Genomic DNA, 17,056 nt, shown 5'->3' with positions numbered 1-17,056 from the left:
TGTTTAAAACTAACTACCAGCCCACCCGACGTTTCGGTGATAAATCACCTTTGTCAAGGGTTAGAGGCTAATGCCGCGAGGAACGCTGTGCACTTACTAATATAGCCTACTGTTGACATCACTTCCTAACTTAATTGACCAATCCCGTAGCGCCACATCATATTCCCATGTATCGCGGTCACGGCTCCTCCACTAATAGTAAAGGAAGTCCGTGACGTGCTGGTCACATGGTTTCATCATGTGATCGAGTTCCTGTCATCCGCGTCCTAGGTTGTCAACGTTACACATCCTTTCCCGTGTCATGTGACCTCTACTTTACTACGTCACTCCTGCGCTCCGATAGTTTCAGCGCATGCGCTAGAACTTAGATTCTTCTCTGATGTTTACATCCATAGTGCGCACTCTCCGGGACTTAGAGAAAATCACGGTCACATACTTCTGATGCGAATATCTTCTAGCTCCATGTGTTTTGGTCACATCTATATTCAATAGTTCTCATCAGGTAAGTATTAGGGAAAATGCATTATATTCTTAGGTGGATTAGGTTTCTTTTTTTATATATAGGCCATTAAAAAATAATAATAATAATTGGTCTTAGTGGTTATGTTATTTTATTTCCAGGGGGACATAGCATTTAATAGGAGGACTTTCAGATATCTCTACATTATATGCATGAGTCATTAGGTATATAGACTATCGTATATCCATGTAGTTATAAACTCATATATGCTCGGCCCACATATATCCTTGAGTATTCTCATTAGAAGGAGGGGCGGATCTGCCTCCTCAAAGGGTTTTGTAACCAGTGTGCTATTTTCAAAAAGGATATAAGTTGGCCCTTGTTAGTTAGCCATTACTCATTGTATATAAATATTATCCTTCCTATAAAGAGATAACAAGAATAATTCATCATATTCAAACATTCTCTCTCTTACAGAGAGAATATATTGTTATTCTACATGTTCTTCCTTATTACATTTCCTTATTTTATTGATCTTGATTTCTATTTTGTTTCATATCCTTTATTCCTTCCTAGATGATATTTCCATAGCTGATGGCCACTGTCTCCCTATTAAAGGTACGTACTATCTGTAAGTTGTTAAATTCATCACCCTGTTTCTACATAATCCACAATACCACTCTTTGGTTTCACTAATTAGTGCACAGTTCCTCCGTCACTAGAATCTTCTAGTAGTATTATATGCTATGGGGTTAATTTGTAATGAATTAGATTAATATTATTGACAAATCAAGAGCATATTGTCTTTTTTTTTATATTACTCTAAGAATGCTGTAAATGTAAATTCCTCATTCAGTCCAAAGGGACTTCTACTATTTAAACGGTAAATCCATTTTGTCTCTTCTTTCAACAATGCTCTATCAATGTTCCCTTTTCTGGGTCCAATTTTGAATTGTCGAAGACCCCAGAATTTCAGTACATCGGCTTTATTTTCCTGTCTCATTCTAATATGTCGGGCCAGAGGGGTATCCACCCCTGTCCTTATTGTGCTTAGATGTTTTTCCACTCTTCTCCTTAGTTCTTGCGTAGTCTTCCCCACATATAGTTTGGGGCATGTACAGGTAGCGATATAAATAACATTTTGGCTGCTGCAATTAATGAAATCCCTAATGGTGTATTCTCTGCCGTCAGACGGATTCCTAAACTTTTTAATTTTCGCCATGTGTTTGCAAGTACTGCAATGTCCACATGGGAATGATCCATTTGGCGGATTTGGAATCCAAGTGTATTGACTTTCCTTTCTTTGTTGGAAATGGCTGTGGACCAATATATCCTTAATGTTGGCTCCCCTCCTATATGTGATGCTTGGTCTGCCTCCAATAACATCTTGTAAGTCAGGGTCTATTCTTAGAACATGCCAATGTTGGTTTAGTATCCTTGTAATCTGAGATGCATATCCATCAAAAGTTCCAATACATCTAATTGTCTTTTGGGGAGTATCCATTGCATTCCTTGAGCCCAGTAGTTCAGTTCTGTCAAATGTCCTTACCTTATTATAGGCTCTTCTCATATGTTGTTTGGGATATCCCCGTTCTACAAACCTTCTCATTAAGTTATCACTCTCTTTTTGAAAGCTTGTCTCTTGAGAGCAGTTTCTTTTAGCACGAAGGTACTGTCCATACGGTATACTCCGTCTTAATGGGCCTGGATGCCAGCTCTGCCAGTGGAGGAAGCTGTTCGTGGCTGTCGCTTTTCTATAGATATCAGTTTGTATTCTATATTCTTCATCAATGGATATAGTGATATCTAGAAAGTTGATGCTCTTACCACCTTCTTCAGGGGTAAATTTCATCCCTATTTCATTGGTATTTAGCTTATCAACAAATTCCCTAAAAAGTGCTGTGCCCCCCTCCCAAAAAATCAGTATATCATCAATAAACCTCCCCCAAAAAGAAATGTGCTGAGTGTAGTGCTGTAATTCTTCCCCAAAAACAAAAGTGCTCTCCCACCACCCCAAAAATAAATTTGCAAACGATGGTGCACACGTGGTCCCCATAGCTGTACCCTTTACTTGTTTGTAAAGGGTACCCCCAAAAATAAAAAAATTGTGTGTTAAGATAAATTCAAGTAGTGTAGTGACAAAGGAATTGTGCCTTTCAAAGTGTGTACTACGTGTACTTAAATAAGTGTTAACCGCAGTGATCCCTAATTGGTGATCTATGTTACTATATAGGCTCTCAACATCGAGGCTCATCAATTGAGTGCATGGTGTTACTGATAACTCACTAATTTTAGTGACAGTGTCTTTAGTGTCTTTCAAATGTGAGGGTAGGTATGTTACAAATGGGGCTAAGATCTTATCTACATATACACTTGCTCCCTGAGTGATGTTGTTATTTCCGGAGAGAATGGGGCGTCCTTTTATGGGATCCAAGTTTTTATGTGTCTTTGGTAAAGCATAAAAGGTGGAGATAGTTGGGCAAGAATTAAAAATGAATTTGTACTCATTATCCGTAATCAGACTTCCCTCTTTGGCTACATCCAGTATTGCTTTAAGTTCTTTTAAATACTGTTTTGTCGGATCACTAGATAAAATATTGTAGGTTGTTCTATCGTCCAAAAGACGACGGACCATGCATTCGTAGTCTTCTCTATCAAGCAGTACAATATTTCCTCCCTTGTCGGAAGGTTTGATGATTATATCATCATTCTCCTGTAGCTTCTTCAGTGCCACCCGTTCTTCTGGGGAGAGATTTGAATGTATCTTGCTACTTTGCGGTTTAATCTTTTTGATGTCTTGAACTACTAGGTTTACAAAGGTTTCAATATTAGAGAATTGGGATATAGATGGATTCATCAGTGATCTTGGTTTCAGATTAGTGAATGGTGCATTTATTGTGGTCTCAAGTCCTTCATTTTCATTTAACAGGTCTATAAGTACTTCTACAGCTGCAGATTCCCTGCGTCTTAAATTATTGGTACTGTCCACATTGTGGATATGCCACTAATGAAGAGCCAATTTCCTTGCAAAGAGATGAATGTCCTTCACCCACTCAAACTCATCGAATCTGGGAGTTGGGGTGAAGGACAAACCCCTCAACAGGAGTTTGCATTCAGCTTCTGTTGGTCTGTATGTAGATAAATTGAATATTTTCATGCTCATGGTATCACTACTCATTGGATTACTCACAAGATCATTTCCATTACTCTCTGCATTTATGGTTATGTGGCTCTCTTGGTCCTCTATATCATTCTCGGTTGTACGGGTTGTCCCGGTTGGCCAATGTTCATTTGTGAACCTAATTGACCCATTCCTCCCTGAGTTGTCATAGGTACTGTTCCTACTTGTGGGGTAACTGACGGGGTCATATGTGATGTGCTCACAGGACCTCCCATCCCCCCCCCCTGTCATTCCCAACTGTTGGCCTAAAAAAGGAACCTGAGATAAGGGTGCCGCTGGTTGAGAGGATGTATTTAACCTTGTCGTGGTCATTCTGTTTGCCCCTATATTGTCCATACTTGGACCAGATGCCACATTCATAATATGGCCTGTAAATCTTGTATTGCTTGCATTCAGATTCATTGACATTTGATTGGGGGCATTGGGGAATGTTGCAGAGGACATGCCATATCCAGAGCCACCACCACCATTTTGATTCCATGTTGTCTGATTGTGAATATCTGGGCGTGAATTGGCAGTACGTTGATATATTAAGAGGGCTGGACAAAGCTCATTGGTCAGCAAACCTGTAAGTTATGAACTCAGTGAACTCTGGGTACATCACATGACCTCGAAAGATCCTTAAGCATTTTATACATTACAACTGTGTATCACGTGACCACTAAGGTCCTATACATATATTTCCTCTACATTAAATTAACATGTACACACTTTACTTAAGACTACTAGGGGTAAGCCCTACAGGAGAGCCCTATAGACATGGATGGACTCTAACTGTGGGGACCTTAGACAAGAGACAGGACCAGGTCCTGTACCGGGACACCACATAAACAAAAATAAATGTAAACATTTGTGGTATTATCTAGTAAACTAGTAAAATATAATTTTTATAAAACCACTTGGTCAATGATGTAAACGTAAGAGAAAAAAAAATAACAAAGTCATAAATTGCGGATTTTTGGTCACTTCATATACCAGAAAAACATGAATAAAAAGCGATTATAAAGTCCCATCAAAACAAATATGGTACCGATAAAAACAGATCTCAGCACAAATAATTAAACATCTCACATAGATCCCTGTATACAAAAATTAAGTTATAGAAGTCAGAAGAGGACAATTTGAAGCATACTATGTATTTATTTTTTACTAAAATTAATCATTTTTTTAAACTAGTAAAATAAAACAACATCTATATAAATTGGGTATCGTTGTAATCGTATTGACATACAAAATAAATATAACTTGATCAATTTCCTGTAAAGTGCACTGCATAGAACCTATACCCCCTAAAATTGCATATGGATTTTAAAAGGAGATGAGGAAAAAATGAAAATGCATTAACTGAAAAATCGCTGTTTCATTAAGGGGTTAACAGAGACATCTCCTCATGTATAACTGTGTCCTGAAGGAGAATATTACTCCTGTGATATTACGTGGGTTGCCACCTTTCTTGCAAAAAAATACCGCCCATGCTAATTTGCATAATTAATTATATATGCGTGACATCACAGGAAGTGGTATAAGAGATACAATACATATGTGGGGGAAATTTTGTCCTCTTCTGATCCCTATGACTCTTTTATTGTTCCAAATACTGGGATGTATAGGGCTCATTTATTGCACCGTGATCTGTTGTTTTATTGGTACCATTTTTGTTTTGATTCGACTTTTTGATTGCTTTTTATTTGTTTTTTCTGGTATATGATGTGACTAAAAATACAAAAAAATGTGGTTTAATTAACGTTATATTTAAATAGTTTGGACAATTATACATATAGGCACATCTGTTTATAACATCTGAGCTAATATAAGCAGATATGATATTCAGGAGCATGGAAAAGCTAGGTGATAGATTGTCACCTAGCTTTTCCATGCTCCTAAATGGTATATGTGTTTATAATAGCTATACTAATTTGGAATGTACCTCTTTGGAAGAGAATCTTTGGGTCTGTCCAAATGCCTCATAATGACCACTGCCGGGCGGACAGCTGCAGGAAACACATGCATGTTCACCGGACCGTAAGTGGAACAGGGCCGGCCTGGGAGATCACAGGGCTGGCCCTCTTATATGACATACTGATAATTGATCGCGGGTAGGCGGGTGGTCGGAAAGGCAGGTGGCCTAAGCGGGTGCCGGGTGGCCTGTGTTGCCTAGTTGCAGCTGCAGCTCCAGCTCCGTCCACCACTACATGAATCCAGCCCTGACCACAGCTCACTGATTTAACCCCTTAAGGACCAGGCCATTTTACACCTTAAGGACCAGAGCGTTTTTTGCAATTCTGACCACTGTCACTTTAAACATTAATAACTCTGGAATGCTTTTAGTTATCATTCTGATTCCGAGATTGTTTTTTCGTGACATATTCTACTTTAACTTAGTGGTAAAATTTTATGGTAACTTGCATCCTTTCTTGGTGAAAAATCCCAAAATTTGATGAAAAAAATGAAAATTTTGCATTTTTCTAACTTTGAAGCTCTCTGCTTGTAAGGAAAATGGATATTCAAAATAAAACATTTTTGGGTTCACATATACAATATGTCTACTTTATGTTTGCATCATAAAATTTATGAGTTTTTACTTTTGGAAGACACCAGAGGGCTTCAAAGTTCAGCAGGAATTTGGAAATTTTTCACAAAATTTTCAAACTCGCTATTTTTCATGGACCAGTTCAGGTTTGATGTGGATTTGAAGGGTCTTCATATTAGAAATACCCCATAAATGACCCCATTATAAAAACTACACCCCCCAAAGTATTCAAAATGACATTCAATAAGTGTATTAACCCTTTAGGTGTTTCACAGGAATAGCAGAAAAGTGAAGGAGAAAATTCACAATCTTCATTTTTTACACTCGCATGTTCTTGTAGACCCAATTTTTGAATTTTTGCAAGGGGTAAAAAGGAGAAAATTTTTACTTGTATTTGAAACCCAATTTCTCTCGAGTAAGCACATACCTCATATGTCTATGTTAATTGTTCGGCGGGCGCAGTAGAGGGCTCAGAAGGGAAGGAGCGACAAATGGTTTTTGGGGGGCATGTCACCATTAGGAAGCTCCTATGGTGCCAGGACAGCAAAAAAAAAACCACATGGCATACCATTTTGGAAACTAGACCCCTCAGGGAACGTAACAAGGGGTAAAGTGAACCTTAATACCCCACAGGTGATTCACGACTTTTGCATATGTAAAAAAAAAAAAAATGTTTTACCTAAAATGCTTGGTTTCCCAAAAATGTTACATTTTTAAAAAGGATAATAGCAGAAAATACCCTCCAAAATTTGAAGCCCAATTTCTCCCGATTCAGAAAACACCCCATATGGGGGTGAAAAGTGCTCTGCTGGCGCATTACAGGTCTCAGAAGAGAAGGAGTCACATTTGTCTTTTTGAAAGCAAATTTTGCTCTGGGGGCATGCCGCATTTAGGAAGCCCCTATGGTGCCAGAACCGCAAAAAAAAAACACATGGCATACCATTTTGGAAACCAGACCCCTCGGGGAACGTAAAAAGGGGTAAAGTGAACCTTAATACCCTACAGGTGTTTCACGACTTTTGCATATGTAAAAAAAAACATTTTTTTTTTACCTAAAATGATTGGTTTCCCAAAATTTTTACATTTTTTAAAAGGGTAATAGCAGAAAATACCCCCCAAAATTTAAAGCTCAATTTCTCCCGATTCAGAAAACACCCCATATGGGGGTGAGAAGTGCTCTGCTGGCGCACTACAGGTCTCAGAAGAGGAGGAGTCACATTTGGCTTTTTGAAAGCAAATTTTGCTCTAGGGGCATGCCGCATTTAGGAAGCCCCTATGGTGCCAGGACAGCAAAAAAAAAACCCACATGGCATACCATTTTGGAAACTAGACCCCTCGGGGAACGTAACAAGGGGTAAAGTGAACCTTTAAACCCCACAGGTGTTTCACAACTTTTGCATTTGTAAAAAAAAAAAAAAAAAATTTTACCTAAAATGTTGGTTTCCCAAAAATTTTAGATTTTTAAAAAGGGTAATAGCAGAAAATACCCCCGATAATTTGTAACACAATTTCTCCTGAGTACAGCGATACCCCATATGTGACCCTAAACTGTTGACTTGAAATACGACAGGGCTCCAAAGTGAGAGCGCCATGCGCATTTGAGGCCTGAATTAGGGACTTGCATAGGGGTGGACATAGGGGTATTCTACGCCAGTGATTCCCAAATAGGGTGCCTCCAGCTGTTTTAAAAGTCCCAGCATGCCTGGACAGTCAGTGGCTGTCTTGTAATACTGGTAGTAGTTGTTTTGCAACAGCTGGAGGCTCCGTTTTGGAAACAGTGGCGTACCAGACGTTTTTTATTTTTATTGGGGAGGGGAGGGGGGCTGTGTAGGGGTATGTGTATATGTAGTGTTTTTTACTTTTTATTTTATTTTGTGTTAGTGTAGTGTAGTGTTTTTAGGGTACAGTCGCACGGACGGGGGGTTCACAGTAGTTTCTCGCTGGCAGTTTGAGCAGCGGCAGAAAATTTGCCTCAGCTCAAACTTGCAGCCGGATACTTACTGTAATCCTCCGCCCATGTGAGTGTACCCTGTACGTTCACATTGGGGGGGGGGGGGGGGAACATCCAGCTGTTGCAAAACTACAACTCCCAGCATGTAGGGTCTATAAGTGCATGCTGGGAGTTGTAGTTTTGCAACAGCTGGAGGCTCCGTTTTGGAAACGGTGGCGTACCAGACGTTTTTCATTTTTATTGTAGGGGTATGTGTATATGTAGTGTTTTTTTACTTTTTATTTTATTTTGTGTTAGTGTAGTGTAGTGTTTTTAGGGTACAGTCACATGGGCGGGGGGTTCACAGTAGTTTCTCGCTGGCAGCTTGAGCTGCAGCAGAAAATTTGCTGCAGCTCAAACTTGCAGCCGGATACTTACTGTAATCCTCCGCCCATGTGAGTGTACCCTGTACATTCACATTGGGGGGTGGAACATCCAGCTGTTGCAAAACTACAACTCCCAGCATGTACGGTCTATCAGTGCATGCTGGGAGTTGTAGTTTTGCAACAGCTGGAGACACACAGGTTGTGAAACACCGAGTTTGGCAACAAACTCAGTGTTTTGCAACCAGTGTGCCTTCAGCTGTTGCAAAAGCTACAACCCCCAGCATGTACGGACAGCGGAAGGGCATGCTGGGTGTTGTAGTTATGCAACACCGGGAGGCATACTACTTTGGCTGGGGATGCTGGGGATTGTAGTTATGCAACAGCTGGAGACACACTGGTTTGCTACTTAACTCAGTGTGCCTTCAGCTGTTGCAAAACTACAACTCTCAGCAGTCACCGACAGCCAACGGGCATGCTGGGAGTTGTAGTTATGCAACCAGCAGATGCACCACTACAACTTTCAGCATGCACTTAAGCTGTTTGTGCAAGCTGGGAGTTGTAGTTACACAACAGCTGAAGGTACACTTTTCCATAGAAAGAATGTGCTTCCAGCTGTTGCAAAACCATAAGTCCCAGCATGCCCATAAGTGCATGCTGGGAGTTGTGGTGGTCTGCCTCCTCCTGTTGCATAACTACAGCTCCCAGCATGCCCTTTTTGCATGCTGGGACCTGTTGCTAAGCAACAGCAGGAGGCTGTCACTCACCTCCTGCTGCTGCTTGATCGCCGCACAGGTCAGTCCCGCCACCGCCGCCGTCGTCGCTCCTGGGGCCCCGATCCCAACATTAACGCCGGGGAACGGGGTCCCCAGCACCAGGGGTGCACGTCCCGCACCCGCTCACGTCCTCCGGAAGAGGGGCGGAGCGGGTGCGGGAGTGACACCCGCAGCAGGCGCCCTGATTGGTCGGCCGGTAATCCGGCCGACGAATCAGGGCGATCGTGAGGTGGCACCAGTGCCACCTCACCCCTGCTGGCTCTGGCTGTTCGGGGCCGTCTCTGACGGCCCCGATCAGCCAGTAATTCCGGGTCACCGGGTCACTGGAGACCCGATTGACCCGGAATCGCCGCAGATCGCTGGACTGAATTGTCCAGCGATCTGCGGCCATCGCCGACATGGGGGGACATAATGATCCCCCTGGGCGATATGCCGCGATGCCTGCTGAACGATTTCAGCAGGCATCGGGCACCGGCTCCCCTCCGGCTAGCGGCGGGGGGCCGGGAAAGGACAGGACGCACTCCTACGTCCTCGGTCCTTAAGGACTCGGAAACGGGGGCGTAGGAGTACGTCCATTGTCCTTAAGGGGTTAAAGGGGTTATCCAGGAAAAAACTTTTTTTTTTTTTAATATATATATCAACTGGCTACAGAAAGTTAAACAGATTTGTAAATTACTTCTATTCAAAAAACGTAATTCTGTCAGTACTTATGAGCTTCTGAAGTTGAGTTGTTCTGTTCTGTCTAAGTGCTCTCTGATTACACTTGTCTCGGGAACCGCCCAGTTTAGCAAACCTCTTCTACTCTGTGCAGTTCCCGAGACAAGCAGAGATGTCAGCAGAGAGCACTGTTGCCAGACAGAAAACAACAACTCAACTTCAGCAGCTGATAATTATTGAAAGGATTAAGATTTTTTAATAGAAGTAATTTACAAATCTGTTTAACTTTGTGGAGCCAGTAGACATAAAAAAAAAAAAACTTTTTCCCTGGAATACCCCTTTAAAGTGGGCGCGGCGCCGATTCCTGTTCAGCTGCTTGGCCCGTGGCCACTCTAAATAAGTGACCAGTGGAGGCTGCTACCTCCACCCCCCTGCCCAAAAAATTACCGGCATTTGTGTTGCCAGTATTTTTAATATAACATTACCGGCAGCGTGGCCAAAATACTGGCTGTATCGGTGAAATTCAAGCTAGGTGGCAACCCTAGATATTACTATAGGAGAAACCTGCAACGTATGGAACAATTCCCTGCACCACTAGGGAGATTTATCAAAACCTGTGCAGAGGAAAAGTTGCCCATTTGCCCATAGCAACCAATTAGATTGCTTCAGAGGCCTTTGTTAAAATGAAAGAACCAATCTGATTGGTCACTATGGGCATCCAGTCAGCTTTTCCTCGGTACAGGTTTGGATAAATCCCACCTCAAAAGTCTTTACTGCACGTACAGTAGGACTAAGTGTCCTAACAAGGCCAAATATACCTGTAACTCCAAACCTGTGTCCACGTACAGAGGTGGAACTTGTAGCTTCTGGACCCCCAGTGCAAAGTCTGTGACAGGGCCCCATGTCTACCATGTGCCATTTCAAATACTGGTGTCTTTTTATGGGACAGTGGAGCCTTGGAGCCCTTCTGAAACCAGGGCCCCTGTGTGACTGATACATGTGCACCCCTATAGTTACACCCCTGTCCACATGTATCAGAAGTGATCTGTAATGAGGTCAGGTATAGCAAGTTTTTGTACCGGGGTCTGTGTGGAGGAGAGGGAAATTTTTTTTAACTTATTTTTATAAATAGACATTTCATAAATATCTCTAATTCATGGAAAGACAGCAAACCATGGGCACTTTCAGTTTAACCCCTTAACTCCTTAACGACGCAGGACGTATATTTACGTCCTGCGACGGCTTCCGCGATATGAAGCGGGTCGCGCCGCGAAGCCGCATCATACTGCGTCGGTCCCGGCGCCCATCAAGGGCCGGGACCCGCGGCTACTACCACACATCGCTGATCGCGGTGATGTGCGGTATTAACCCTTTAGAAGCGGCGGTCAAAGCTGACCGCCGCTTCTAAAGTGAAAGTTAAACTATCCCGGCTAGTCAGTCGGGCTGTTCGGGACCGCTTCGGGACCTGCTTCCTCGGCGTCCGATCCCCAAATGGCTGCTCCGTGCCTGAGATCCAGGCAGGAGCAGTCAAGTGGCGATAACACTGATTGCCATGGCAGGGATCTGTGCAATGAATCAAAGTGTGCAGTACTATAGCCCTCTATAGCCACTGCAAAAAAAAATTGTGTAAAAAAAGTTTAAAAATATGTATTAACCCTTTCCTGAACAAAAGTTCAAAACACCCCCCTTTTCCCATAATAAAAAATTAAACATGTAAATAAAAATAAATATAAACATATGTGGTATCACCGCGTGCGTAAATGTCCGAACTATAAAACTATATCATTAAATAAACGGCATAGTCAATGGCGTACGCGCAAAAAAATTCCAAAGTTCAAAATAGCATATTTTTGGTCACATTTCAAACCATAAAAAAAAGAATCAAAAGTGATCAAAAAGTCAGCTCAAAACAAAAATGGTAACGATAAAACTTCAGATTACGGCGCAATAAATGAGCCCTCACACCGTCCCGTCTCATTAAAAATAAAAAAGTTATAGGTGTCAGAAAATGACAATTTTTAACATGTAAATTTTACTGCTTCTAGTTATGATTTTTTTCAAAAGTACGACAAAATCAAAAGTATACAAGTAGGGTATCATTTTAACCGTATGGACCTACAGAATAAAAATAAGATGTCATTTCTACAGAAAAATGTACTGCGTAAAAACGGAAGCCACCAAAACACAATCACAAACACAATATGTCTACTTTATGTTTTTACTTTTGGAAGACATCAGACGGCTTCAAAGTTCAGCAGCAATTTTCCAATTTTTCACAACATTTTCAAAATCAGAATTTTTCATAGACCAGTTCAGGCTTGAAATGGATTTGAAGTGCTTTCTTATTAGAAATACCCCACAAATGACCCCAATGTAAAATCTGCACCCCTCAAAGTATTCAAAATTACATTCAAATACTGTATTCAAATACAGTAAGTGTGTTAACCCTTTAGGTGTTTCACAGGAATAGCAGCAATGTGAAGGAGAAAATTCAAAATCTTCCTTTTTTACACTCGCATGTTCTTGTAGACCCAGTTTTTGAATTTTTACAAGGGGTAAAAGGAGAAATATCCTCTCAAAATTTGTAACCCAATTTCTCTCGAGTAAGGAAATACCTCATATGTGTATGTCAAGTGTTCGACGGGCCCAGTAGAGGGCTCAGAAGGGAAGGAGCGACAATGGGATTTTAGAAAATGGATTTTGCTGAAATGGTTTTTGGGGGGCATGTCACATTTAGGAGGCCCCCTATGGTGCCAGAACAGCAGAAAACCCACACATGGCATACCGTTTTGGAAATGACACCCCTAAAGGCACGTAACAAGGGGTCCAGTGAGCCTTTAAACCCCACAGGTGTTTGACGACTTTTCGTTAAAGTCGGATGTGTAAATGAAAAAAAACTGTTTTCACTAAAGTGCATTTTTTCCCCAAATTTACCATTTTTATAAAGGGTAATGGGAGAAAATGCCCCCCAAAATTTGTAACCCCATCTCTTCTGAGTATGAAAATACCCCATGTTAGGACGTAAAATGCTCTGCAGGCGAACTACAATGCTCAGAAGAGAAGGAGTCACATTTGGCTTTTGGAAAGCAAATTTTGCTGAAATGGTTTTGGGGTGGGTGGGGGGGGGGGGGGGGAGATGTCGCATTGAGGAAGCCCCTATGGTGCCAGAACAGCAAAAATACCCACATAGCATACTATTTTGGAAACTACACCCCTCAAGTAACATAACAAGGGGAACAGTGAGCCTTAACACCTCACAGGTATTTCACGACTTTTTGTTAAAGTTGGATGTGTAAATGAAAAAAAACATTTTTTTCACTAAAATGCTGGTTTTTCCACAAATTTTTCATTTTTACAAGGGGTAATAGGAGAAAATTACCCCCAAAATTTGTAACCCCATTTCTTCTGAGTATGGACATACCCCATGTGTGTACGTCAAGTGCTCTGCAGTCGAACTACAATGCTCAGAAGAGGAGGAGAGCCATTGAGCTTTGGAAGAGTGAATTTGTTTGGAATGTAAGTCAGGGGCCATGTGCATTTACAAAGCCCCACGTGGTGCTAGAACAGTGGACCCCCCCCACATGTGACCCCATTTTGGAAACGGGTGCAGTGAGCATTTACACCCCACTGGCATTTGACAGATCTTTGGAACAGTGGGCTGAGAAAATGAAAAATTCAATTTCATTTTCATAGACAGACCACTGTTTCAAAAATCTGTCAGACCCTTGTGGGGCGTAAATGCTCACTGTACTCCTTATTACATTACTTGAGGGGTGTAGTTTCCAAAATGGGGTCCACTGTTCTGGTACCATGGGGGCTTTGTAAACACATGTGGCCTTCAATTCCGGACAAATTTTCTCTTCAAAATCCCAATGGCGCTCCTTCTTATCTGAGCATTGTAGTTCGCCCGCAGAGGACTTTACATTCACATGTGGGGTATGTTCTTACTCAGAAGAAATGGGATTACAAATTTGGGGGGGCTTTTTTCCTGTTTTCCCTTGTGAAAATGAAAAATTTAGGGTAACACCAGCATTTTAGTGAAATTTTTTTTTTTTCATTTTCCCATCCAACTTTAATGAAAATTCGTCAAACACCTGTGGGGTGTTAAGGCTCACTGTACCCCTTGTTACGTTGCAATAGGGGTGTAGTTTCCAAAATGGGGTCACATGTCGGTATTTATGTTTTTGAGTTTATGTCAGAACCGCTGTAAAATCAGCCACCCCTGTGCAAATCACCAATTTAGGCCTCAAATGTACATAGTGCGCTCTCACTCCTGAGCCTTGTTGTGCGCCCCCCGAGCATTTTACGCCCACATATGGGTATTTCCGAACTCAGGAGAAATTGCATAACAAATTTTGGGGGTCTTTTTTTCCTTTTACCTCTTGTGAAAATAAAAAGTATGGGGCAACACCAGCATGTCAGTGTAAATTTTTTTTACACTAACAGGCTAGGCTGGTGTAGACCCCATATTTTCTTTTTCATCAGGGGTAAAAGGAGAAAAAGCCCCCAAAATTTGTAGTGCAATACCACATATGTGGCACTAAACTGTTGCCTTGAAATACGACAGGGCTCCAAATGAGAGAGCGCCATGCGCATTTGAGGACTAAATTAGGGATTGCATAGGGGTGGACATAGCGGTATTCTACACCAATGATTCCCAAACAGGGTGCCTACAGCTGTTGCTAAACTCCCAGCATGCCTGGACAGTCAGTGGCTGTCCGGAAATGCTGGGAGTTGTTATTTTGCAACAGCTGGAGGCTCCGTTTTGGAAATACTGCCGTACAATACATTTTTCATTTTTATTGGGGGGGACAGTGTATATGTAGTGTTTAACCCTTTATTGTGTGTTTTTTTAATACTTGAAGCAGGAAACTTACTGTAAACCTGCCCATGTGAATGTACCCTGTACATATACGTGGGGGGGGGGGGGGGGGGGGAGGGGGGGGGGGCAAACCTCCAGCAGTTTGAAAACTACAACTCCCAGCATGAACTGACAGACCCTGCATGCTGGGAGTTGTACTTTTGCAACAGCTGGAGGCACACTGGTTGGAAAACCTTCAGTTAGGTTCTGTTACCTAACGCAGTATTTTCCAACCAGTGTGCCTCCTGCTGTTGCAAAACTACAACTCCCAGCATGTACTGATCGCCGAAGGGCATGCTGGGAGATGTAGTTATGCAACAGCTGGATTACGCAACAACAACTCCCAGCATGCAGAGACAGCTGTTTGCTGTTTGGGCATGCTAGGAGTTGCAGTTTTGCAACATCTGGAGGGCCAGAGTTAGAGATCACTACCAGTGATCTCCAAACTGGGGCCCTCCAGTTGTTGCAAAACTACAAATCCCTGCATGCCCTAACAACTGTCTGGGCATGCTGGGAGTTGTAGTTTTGCAACATCTGGAGGGTTACAGTTTAGAGACCACTGTATTGTGGTCTCAAACTGTACCCTCCAGATGTTGCTAGGCAACTTAACCGGCTTCCGTCGGATCCAGGGAGCCAGCCACACGACATCGCCGGACTCCGATCTCCTCCACCGATCGTCGCCCGCAGCCTCGCCCGCGGGGTTAGTGGATCTTCGGCGTCGTTCCTCTGTTGTTTCCCCGTTCTGCCCCGCCTATTGTGGGTGGGCAGAACGGGGAAACCGAAAGTAAAGCCCCCCGATCTGCTATTGGTGGTCATGTCTAGACCACCAATAGCAGGGATAGGAGGGGTGGCACCCCTGCCACCTCACTCCTATGCCTTCAGGGGGATCGTGGGTGTTTTGGACAACCGCGATCCCCCTTATATTCCGGGTCACCGGGTCACCATAGACCCGTATGACCCGGAATCGGCACAAATCGCAAGTGTGAATTCACTTGCGATTTGCGGCGATCGCCAACATGGGGGGGTCTGATTACCCCCCGGGGCATTTGCGCGGGGTGCCTGCTGATAGATATCAGCAGTCACCCCCGTCCGGTCCCAGCCCGGCACGCGGCAAGGACCGAAATTCCCACGGGCGCACAGGTACGCCCTTGGTCCTTAAGTACCATGGAGAAAAGGCGTACCTGTACACCCTTGGTCCTTAAGGGGTTAAAGGAATAGTCCAATGTAGAAAATGTATCCCTTATCCAATGAATAGTGGATAAGTGTCTGATCACGGGGGTCCAACCGCTTGAACAACCCCCTCGCCCACCCCTCTCCAATCTCCTGTACTGCATCAGGCTCTCCTTGCATACAGAGTGGGGGTTGGCACATGCCCTCCATGGATCTGTATGCAAAGTTTTTTGAAGGGGCAGATGCCAAAATAAATCTTTGCCTTGGGTGAAAATAAGCCTAGATACTCCTTTACCTGTTTGATATATTTATTTATTTTATTATTAACCAGATAACACTGCAAATGATAGCCTCTAAACCCATTGAAGACCACCTTACACCTTGTCAACACCTTCTTGTTCTTTCTGGCTACACCATAAAAAGCATTCTTAGTTCAGCCAAAGTTCAGCCAAATTTTGTCCACTGTGTATGGCCACCATGAGACAAAATATGCATCATACATGAAGCATACGCTTTAATGTGCAATGTGTAACAAGGACCCCCAAACCATCCTGTGCCATTCATAACACTTCATGGACCCCCTCAGGCATCAGGGCCCTTGTGTGACTGTTACCTCTGCATCACTATAGCTAGGGTTCCAAACATGCAATTAAAAGGGGTACTCCACTGCCACATCATTCTGAACATTCTGTTCAGAATGCTGGGTGCAAGCAGCGGGGGTTACCTCGTATTGGCCACTACCCTTGTGACGTTACGCCACGTCCCCTCAATGCTAGTCTCTGGGAGGGTACTTGGCATGCACCACGCCCCTCCATAGACTTGCTTTGAGGGGGCGTGGCATCGTGTGAAGTCACAAGGGGTGTGGGCATGACGTCACAACCCCAGCAGCTCGCAAACAGTGTTCAGAACAAAATGTTTGAATGCTGGGGCAGTGGAGTACCCTTTTAATGTGACTGCAAAAAGTTAACCGCATACGTTTTTTCTACTTTACTATTTACTAGGGAGAAGGAAAAAACCTCTGAAGATTACATCAGGGCATTCGCGTCACACACCGCTCATCATCCACACTTTGTAACAAATTCTAATAGAAGAAGTGACTCAGACAAGG

At 42.9% G+C, this 17,056-nt stretch overlaps 1 long non-coding RNA gene across 2 annotated transcripts in view; it reads left to right on the top strand.

Annotated features, from left to right (window-relative positions):
• LOC130369485 (uncharacterized) overlaps positions 1–17,056 on the top strand; it is a 23,220-nt gene extending 6,164 nt beyond the window's left edge. Inside the window, exons 2-4 of one of the 2 annotated variants that reach the window (XR_008892778.1) lie at positions 396–502; positions 1,037–1,078; positions 16,950–17,056. This is a non-coding gene — a long non-coding RNA (uncharacterized LOC130369485). The remainder of the gene's footprint in view (positions 1–395; positions 503–1,036; positions 1,079–16,949) is intronic. The other variant, XR_008892777.1, reaches the window with a different exon arrangement.

Source organism: Hyla sarda, chromosome 4, assembly GCF_029499605.1.
Source record: "Hyla sarda isolate aHylSar1 chromosome 4, aHylSar1.hap1, whole genome shotgun sequence".
Taxonomy (NCBI): domain Eukaryota; kingdom Metazoa; phylum Chordata; class Amphibia; order Anura; family Hylidae; genus Hyla; species Hyla sarda.
Note: the sequence above shows the minus strand (reverse complement) of the source record. Positions and strands in the feature narration are given on the sequence as shown.